The 10,014-nt window shown below is 37.4% G+C and overlaps 1 long non-coding RNA gene across 1 annotated transcript; it reads left to right on the top strand.

Annotated features, from left to right (window-relative positions):
• Window positions 1–7,983: 7,983 nt before the first annotated feature.
• Window positions 7,984–9,531, top strand: LOC132710622 (uncharacterized). Its single transcript, XR_009621304.2, has 2 exons — window positions 7,984–8,062; window positions 9,159–9,531. It is a non-coding gene; the product is annotated as an uncharacterized LOC132710622 (long non-coding RNA).
• The last annotated feature ends 483 nt before the right edge of the window (window positions 9,532–10,014 follow it).

Raw genomic sequence — 10,014 nt, forward strand, 5'->3', positions numbered from 1 at the left:
AGTTATCAATTCAGAATGGAAAATATATCATCTACTACTACTACTACTACTACTACTACTACTACTACTACTACTATTATTATTATTATTATTATTATTATTATTATTATTATTATTATTATTATTATTTTAATGGCTCCAAGAAAAGAGGCATAAGAATGAAATAAAATGAAGCAGGGCATGGCATTTAGGGAAAAAAATGACATTTAGGGGAAAAAAGGAATATTTCAGTGTATTCTGAAATTCTTATTTATTTGTTTGAATGTTTGTCAAAATGATTCTAAGCAGCTTCATGAGGCTGAAAGAGCCAACAATAAACACACACACACATCAATATAAAAGAACATTATGTTCTCTGATGGAACAACAAATCTTGCCTTATATTAGTAGAAATGATTAGTTTCATTAAAACAATGCTATCTGATACGATTTTACTTGGAAGTAAATCCTGCTGTGTTTAGTGAAGCTTACTCCTCTATGACATGTGCTGTATCTAGGATAACATAACATAATGATTATGGAAACAGAACATATCATGGGAACAATATATGAATGTTTACAAAATTACTACTATTTCATAGGTCATAATGATATGTGCTCTCTGAATCTTTTGGCACTAGCTCTGTGCTCTCTTCCTTATTTCAAACTGCAGTTCTAATAGCTTTTTTCAGTTTTGTGCTTGGTTGCCGGGCTAATGGTCTGATAATAACAAAATCTCTTCGTGGAATCATATAGTTATAAGCAACATGATATTATAAAGCAGTCAAAGCACCAGCTATTATTGGATTCTTCCAATTGCAATAAAATGAAAAATTATTTGCTGCCTCATCTATTGAAAAACCATGTTTTCTACTAGTTAGAAGTCCATTACAAGGGGGCGGGGCAAGTGATGACACTTGTATCATAACATCCTCATGCAAATAAGTATTTGAATTCCCTACCCACCCACCCAGTCTTGCAAGCAGTCAAGCAGTCAAGAAATACATTACTGTACATTTGTTAGACCAGCTATGAAGACCTTGGAATATATATTCAAATGCCATGATGATATGACTATACCTACAAAGATCAGAACTGGGAAGCCATGGGATTCGTTGTGAAGAGTCTATGGAAGTGAAAGTTGAACTTAGAAGAAACAGAATAGGAAGAGTATTAATGCTTTTATATTATCAAGTTGGAGAAGACTCCTGAATCACTGGAATAGTCAAGAATACAAATAGATGGATCACCAAACAAATCAATACAGAATTCATACTTGAGGCACAATCACCAGGCTCAAATTATTCTACTTCAGATATATGTGAAGATCTATCTCTCTGGAAAAGGCTCTCATGCTGGAAAAGGTGAAAGGAAAGAAGAGAAGAGGATGAGTAGCAGCAAAGGCTCAGCTACAGTGAAGACAGGTGTACCATTGGAAGAGCTAAAAACCAGGGATATCTTGGAGGAAGTCTATGTGGCTGTGAGGAGTTGAAAACAACTTGATGGCACATCATTATCCTCAATCATATATTTGCATTAGATATTATCCTATGAATAGGTAATTGCGTCATTTGCATGATGACAGCCTATGCACATGTCATAATTTATCCACTCTTCTTAGTAATGCCTTGTCTGACGAAGTGTAGTGAAGCTTAATCGTAAGTTTAAGTTTATCCATAAGAAATCTTTTGAGTTCAGTTGCACTTCCATTTGAAAGAGAGATGTATTAGACTGCAGAGGTCTAGGAGGTAGGATTTCCTTGCTCAGGTATTCAGCCTCTTTTCCAAAAGTCCTATAGGCTGTCGAAAGTGAACTCACACCCATTACTTTCAAATCATATCTTTCGTATATTCCGTGTTGAAATAAAAACAAATGGGCGTGCAAAAGCCCTAAAAGTCATCAAACATATAAAACGGAAATGAATATCAATAACAATGGCTGAACAGAGATGTTGGTTTCCAGCATGGCTCACTGTCAGAGAGAACAGGGGCCATAGTCTAATACTATCTAAAGAGCTGGAATTTTCTCCCCTCTGCTACAGGCTGATGATTTAGGAAGAGCACGATTTAGATCAGGTCACCTCAACTAGTGCAGCATCAGCATAGCTGTGTTCTAAAATGGAGGGGAAGATTTTTTTCCCCCTTGGTAGCTAAGTTATCACACAGCTGCCTAGAGGAGGATCTACCATGTTTCCCCAAAAATAAGACCTCCCCTGAAAATAAGCCCTCCCCGAAAATATTTAACCACATACGCAGCCGGTCCCCGCTATTCTGTCCTTAGCTGAGACATTAATGAGGCGGGGGTTGCATAACAAGAACTGTTTATTTACCTCAACAGCAACGATACGAACAGACAGAACAGGACGGCAACTTCAGCATTGACAGCTCTTTATACCCCGAGCTGTCAATGGACTAACCAATAAGAACACAGCAAGTTAACCACACCCCTCTAGCCAATCCGCTGGCAGCGTCCCAGTTGCCGGGTTGCCGTGATCACAACACCCGCCATTTCCTCTGGTTAGGGTTAGGGAGACAGAGCTGGAAATCAGGTAAGACGGCAAGAGGAGCCCCATCTTGCTCCACACGCCCCAAAATAATAAGACCTCCCCGAAAATAAGGCCAAGCGCTTATTTCAGGGTTCAAAAAGGGTTCAAAAAATATAAGACAGGGTCTTATTTTTGGGGAAACACGGTACCTGCTTAAAATAACAAGCCCCCCCATACACACACAAACATACACACAAAGAGATATCCCAAATAAGGTTTTTGTATTCCATTTAAAAAGAGCCATGTTCTCAGTTACATAAGCTGTTTTAAGGGGGGAGGGAGAGAGAGACTAAATAACTACATAAAAGATGTTTAATAAAACATTGCTTTTTCTGGTTAGTAACATTAGAAAGCCTGTTCGTTTTGGAAGTGTTTTTAATTAATGTAGAGAATCCATTTATATATCCAGATGGTTAGTCTCCTGTTTAGTGTAGACTGTATGTCTAATCTGTTTCTCGCCATGTTATGTGTCTATACATCTGTCTATACATTAATACTACCTCTGAATGCAGGAAGAAATAAATTCTTCACTCTAACCAATACAACAAGAATAATGGTATCTTTCACATTTAAATCAAGCAGCTTATTTGCTGCATGTTAAACAGAAACATTTTATTCTTATTCTTTAACAGCAAAGCAGCATCAACTTTCCAATCCAAACTGGCAGATCATTGAAAACTTAATGGGATATAGTAGATATTGGATCATCAGGCACAATTTTTGAAATAATCTATCTGAGCCCTGATATTAACATTTGCCTCATTACTCTCAACTTCTGCTACTGGTCAAGGCTACCAGAGCTTGGATGCAAAAAATCTAGAAGATTACTAAATGGCAACAGTGAGAATCAGAAAATTTTTCTGCTGCTTTAGAATTTAGCTCAAGATAGAACAATGAGCACTGAGGATTATTGCAGGATCACCTTCTGAGTCCAATCAAAAAGCTCTCAAATCACTATCATCATGTTACCTCCACCAAATAACCAGAATGATAATTTCAGGAATGGTTCTGAAGATACTGGAGAGAATTAGATTGTGTTTTGCTCCATCTGTTCTCTGGAATTAAGCTGCTTCTTTCCAAAACACAAGAAATTTGGTCAGAATGCATCCAAATAACTTCTATCATCCAAGATTGCATAAGGCTGACTCACTTGTTGTTTTTTTTAAACAGAAATTCAATATATTGGGCCTTGTTCTGATCAAGATGTCTATACTCATTTTGATTTTTTTTTACTCTAACAAGTGTCAGTTTTAATTTACACATTTACCACAACGATAACATGTGTTTTGACCAGGGGTGGGTTCTACTTACCTTTACTACTGGTTCGCAGCAGGGCCATGCGCGCACTCTTCTGCACATACTCAGAAGCGTTTTGGTGACGTCGGGGTTGGTGGGCGGAGCCTCCCGCCGGTTTTACTACTGGTTCTATAGAACCGGTGCGAACCAGGGGCAACCCACCACTGGTTTTGACCCATGCTCAAGAATAGAATATATGGGATTGAATGACAGAATCTTCTATTTCTTTCTGAAAATTTTATCTGGGTGTCTAAATAATAATCCATTCTGCAGGGGAACTGCACAATTCAGACTTGAAAATCAAAAAATTAAACACAGCTTTAAATGGAACAAAAGGAGATGTTGTTAATTTCGGTGTAAGTGACGTTCAGCAAAATGACCACTTTGATTTGATTATTTGCCATCAAGTGACGTAGATAGATCCTTTCCAGGATGATTTGCTGCAACCTGGCACTTCAGGTCCTCCAGAGGTACATGCAATACTGCCTTAATAAAATACATTCACCTTGCTACTAGTCATCCCCTTTTTCTCTTTCTTTCCAACTTTCAAAGCAGTAAGGACTTCTACCTTGAGCTGGGTTCTTTAATGATTATCATATCCAAAATAGGACAATTTGAGATGGTTGTTATATTCCTCTCACATTTCCATAAAGGAGCCTCTTGCTCCTCCCTTTTCAAAGGGGGCCCGAGATAACGTGAAACAGGGCTAGTGGATGATTAAATTCAGACATAGTAAAGATGGAAATGTATAAATGTTTTACCATCCTTGTTGCCATGTAGACCTCACTATGTTACGCTCAAGTCAGAATCACTCATTGTCCTCCAATGGCATTCAAAGGATTTCCTTACCCATTGATAATAGAATGAGAAAGGCTGCATAGCTGCAATCCAATCCAAAGCCCTAGCCACCCAGATCAAGGTATTGTCAACCTTTCAAGGAAGACCAGACTAGAAACAAAACTCATGCAGGCAGGTAGCAGCATCAGAACACTCCAAGGCAAACAGAAAAGCAATTTTTCCTACATCTAGATCACACTGAGAGGAAAAGCAGATCTAAAATGTCACAGCTATGATGTATCAGACCTTTGACAACATTGGCCAGATCCATGACTATCATTGTGGCAATGAACTCCTCAACCACTTCAGTTTCTGCCCGCAGGAAAGGAAGATTAAAAGTCCCCCCAAGAAACTGTTTTTAATGTTGTTGTTGTTTTAAATTATAATTGCCCAGAGTCATTAGGAGTTGGGCAGCATATAAATCGTCATCTTCCTCTTCAGATTTTGTTTTTCTGTATGGCAACATCAGCAACTATAGACGTCCCAAAGTTATTAATCTAATTGCATTATAAACACCATTAGAACTTGGAATGATCCTCAACATTTCCTCAGAGGTGCCATCTGATGTGAAAGTTCATCAATTATTTCTTATTTTTATCATGCAGTTTTCTTGGTCAAATACAAGACTGGTACAAGACCCTAACCCATGCTCTTTTCCAATACAGTATGAAAGAACACTCTTGCTGTTGTAACTAAAATGATTGCCCACCTATAGTATTTTCCTATATCATTATTACCCAATACAGATGCCTGCTTGCTTTAGTTGGGCAGCTGGCATGCCCTAACCCTTGATACCTTGGGTGATTCCTATTAGAAGTATATACTCAGAGCATCCACACCTAACATTATTTTCTCATCCCTCCTAGGATCATCCCCAATTGTCACAATTAGGAGGCCTAGCATAACTTTAATCCTCCTGAAATTAAAATAAATAGTCTGAGTGAAATTCAGTTAATTCCTCCAGTATATGACAGTCCTATGTGGCAATAAGTTAAGATGCTATCTGAGTAGAGACTTTAGTAAGAAAGTCCCTTTCTTTATATTTATTCACTTTGTGACCAACCATCTTTTTATCAGATGATTACATTTGTTAAAAGGAAGTTCTTGTCCTCAGATGCACTATAGATTGTACATGATAATCCCTGTATCTGCTTTCACACAGATACAACCCATGAATTATTAACTTGACCTAAAAAAAATATTATCATGGGGACCCTTTGAGCTTTTATGGTGCATAATTCAAGCCATCTTGAAAGTCTTAGTGGAGATGGAGCAAACAAAAGCTGCAGGATCCAAAGCTGAAAAGATTCTGTATCAGTAGATTAATATAACAACTCTACTAGTAAAAGCTATGGCTCTGCTTAACAGTCTGGTTTTTAAGACTACAGCCCATGAATATTGACTGGATTTCAATTAAATATGCATAGCCTTATGCAGAAAGTAATGGTGTAATACCCTGTTTCCCCTAAAATAAGCTCCCCCTGAAAATAAACCCTCCCTGAAAATATTTAAACGTATGCACAGCCAGTCGCCGCCATTTCCTCTGGTTAGGGTTAGAGCTGGAAATCAGGTAAGACGACAAGAGGAGCCCCATCTTGCTCCATGCGCCCCAAGGTAATAAGACCTCCCCGAAAATAAGGCCAAGCACTTTTTTCGGAGTTCAAAAAAAAAAGACAGGGTCTTATTTTGGGGAAAACATGGGTAAGTGTAGGGTTCATTGTGAAAGTAGATAGATAGATAGATAGATAGATAGATAGATAGATAGATAGATAGATAGATAGATAGATGATAGATAGATAGATAGATAGATAGATAGATAGATAGATAGATAGATAGATAGATAGATAGATAGATAGATAGATAGAATTCTTTATTGGCCAAGTGTGATTGGGCACTCAAGGAATTTGTCTTTGGTGCATATGCTCTCAGTATACATAAAAAGAGAAGATACATTCGTCAAGAGTCATAAGGTACAACACTTAATGATAGTCATAGGGTACAAATAAGGAATTGAATCATACTAGGAAACGATCAATATAAATCGTAAGGATACAGCAACAAATTACAGCCATACAATTGTAAGTTGGAGGAGATGGGTGATAGGAATGATGAGACGATTAATAGTAATAGTAAAGCAGACTTAGTGAATAGAGTGATAACTTTCTGTGCAAATCCAGAGTACTGCCTTCTATGCAAGCCATATTTTGGCTCTGTACATTTAAGCTCAGAGTTACAGTAAAATTTATTTTGTATGACTGAAAGGATTTGTATGATGTTACTGAGGGTTTGGGTTCCTCCTCTCTTTGTTCATGAAAAACGCCTCCTCGCTCTCAGAGCAAATGCTGCCGCTTCTTTCCAAAGCTTCCTTCCTGGCATATTATCAAGTTCTCTTTAGAAGCAATATGATCATTTCCAGACACTCCTCAAAGAGAATCAGCTCGTCTAAAAGCCTCACGCTGCTGCTGCTGTGAGTATAAGGGCATCTTTCCTTTGAAAAGAAGAAAGGCCAGGTTCCAGGCACTTCCTATAGTTTCAGGCCGTTTTTCCTTCTGCAGAAGTATAAGTGATGGAGGAACTGAGTTCCCGCTATCGTTTGTCCAGTCTGTTTCTAACAGGTCATTTTATAAAAATTATTCCCATCTTTGCTTCTTAGTTCCCCACTCTCCCACCTGAGAAGTTTTATATTTGTATCTTCTGTTGTGTACCCTCCAAGGAGCTATCGCTAACTGAAGATTCCATCATGAAACACACTGACATGCAAAACAATTTTTTTTTAAAAAAAAAAAATCACCCTGCTCATTAATAAAACCTGACAGTTTGATTTATAGGTTATTATTGCAATCTTATGGTAGTGTGTTGGGAACAAGCTTCATTGAACACAGTAGTACATGTTTATGTTTTTTTTTTTTTCAATTTGGTTTGTAAGGGGCAGGGACATCAAACCCTAAACTTAAGCAAAAGCTATTCAGCCAACTGAAATGTAACCTTCGGTTTTGTTAAGAAACTAGATAACCCGTGCCTTTTTGGGTCATCATTTCAGAGATATTTCCTCACCAGATTTCTCAAGGTCTTTGACAATATGGAACTTCTAATGTACTGCCTTTGTTGGAAAAGTTAGGATATGTTCAGAGATGTATCTGCCTTGAAAGCAGCTCATATTGAACTGTACAGCACAATCAAGCATCAGTACAGGAAGTGTTGCATGACATTTTGTATTATGTCATAAACTGCTTTATGCAAGGGAGGGAGGGAAGGAGGGAGGGGGAGGGGGAGAGAGAGAGAGCAATTGTCAGCAATTTAGTTTAATGAAAAGAAGGACTAGGGGAGACATGATAGCAGTGTTCCAATACCTCAGGGGCTGCCACAAAGAAGAGGGAGTCAAGCTATTCTCCAAAGCACCTGAAGGTAGGACAAGAAGCAATGGGTGGAAACTAATCAAGGAGTGAAGCAACTTAGAACTAAGGAGAAATTTCCTGACAGTTAGAACAATTAATAAGTGCAACAACTTGCCTCCAGAAGTTGTGAATGCTCCAACACTGGAAATTTTTAAGAAGACGTTGGATAACCATTTGTCTGACGTGGTGTAGGGTTTCCTGCCTAAGCAGGGGGTTGGACTAGAAGACCTCCAAGTTCCCTTCCAACTCTGTTTATTCTATTCTATTCTATTCTATTCTATTCTATTCTATTCTATTCTATTCTATTCTATTCTATTCTATTCTATTCTATTCTATTCTATTCTATTCTAAATTTCTATGTCCCATTGATTTCAGCATTAGGATCCAAAAGTAGTTTAAGACTAAATGTAAAGCATATTGCATTGGAAGAAAGTAGCAGTGAATGGAGTAAGCACATATAGGAAGTAGATATACAGTATACAGAGAGAGAAAAAATATAAATGAAGAAAAAACACATTAAATATTGTTCTGGATTGTTCTGTGAAATTTCTTATTTTTTGCTGAATAATCTCACTGTTTACAATAAAAGTAAACAAGTCATACAAAGACAATAGTTGAATTTTTCCATGGATGGGGTACTTGAAATCAATTTATTAGTGGGGCAGTAACAGTGGTGGGTTTCAAAAAATTTTACTACCAGTTCTGTGGGCGTGGCTTGGTGGACGTGGCATGGCTTGGTGGACGTGGCTTGGTGGGCGTGGCAGGGGAAGGATACTGTAAAATCTCCATTCCCACCCAACTCCAGGAGAAGGTTACTGCAAAATCCCCATTTCCGCCTGATCATCTGGGACTCGGGAGGCAGAGAATAGATGGGGGCGGGGCCAGTCAGAGGTGGTATTTACTGGTTCTCTAAACTACTCAAAATTTCTGCTACCAGTTCTCCAGAACTGGTTAGAACCTGCTGAAACCCACCTCTGGGCAGTAATATACTACGAAAACATTGACTCCAGTTTTTTATACTTGGGCACAATATAGTATTTAAAGGTTAAACTATATCATTTTTAATCATAAACCAAATACATGCTAATAAGAGTTTCCTGCCCCAGTTAGAGCCTTCTGAAGAACAACCAGATACTGTATATCTATGTTGAACTACACTCCAGGAACCAAAGTTTAGCCAGAAAATACAAAGAAGCACAGAACGATTTCTTCGCATCTGCAGAATTCCTTGGCCTAGAAAAAACAAGAAGTTGAGGTGATTTTGAAACTATTATCATAAATTAACTTTAGACTGCTTTTTGAAGACAGTGAAACTGAATCATATTTGCCACCATTTCCTTAACTTTTTAAACCTGGTATCTTATTATTGTAGGCTGCCAGTTCAAAATACTTGCAGAACAAAAATAACGCTTTTTGCTAACTTTATTTAATGATGACAGTAAATTCTATTTTGAAAGATAATAAAGGGATTCAGCCACCAACTTATTTTGTTGTTTTTAATTTTGCTGAGTGACCTAAAAACCACTGTACATGCTGACACTGCTTTTAATTCCAGTTTCCAGTTTCCATTTTCAACAGCAAAGGAAAATCTGTCTCCTTATTAAACACACAATCCTCGTACTGTCTAATAATGCTACTGTTGAACTAATAACACTCTTTATATGGTCTTCTAACCATTCTTGCAACCAATTTTCTCCCTCTTTTATAAAAGATTTTTAATTTTTTAAATATCTTTTAGTATTTTATATATTCAAATTTTAAAATTGGTTTTAAATAGTTGGTGTTTTTAATTTGTCTGGGCCAAAACTATTCAATTTGATTTTAATTCTACTTTTAAATTTTGTATGTATGTGTTTTATTGTTTCGCTGTGCACCGCCCTGAGTCTTTCAGGAGTAGGGCGGTATAGAAATCAAATCAAATCAAATCAAATAAATAAATAAATAAATAAATAAATAAATAAA

Source organism: Pantherophis guttatus, chromosome 1 (assembly GCF_059756535.1).
Source record: "Pantherophis guttatus breed Tessera chromosome 1, ASM5975653v1, whole genome shotgun sequence".
NCBI classification, from domain to species: domain Eukaryota; kingdom Metazoa; phylum Chordata; class Lepidosauria; order Squamata; family Colubridae; genus Pantherophis; species Pantherophis guttatus.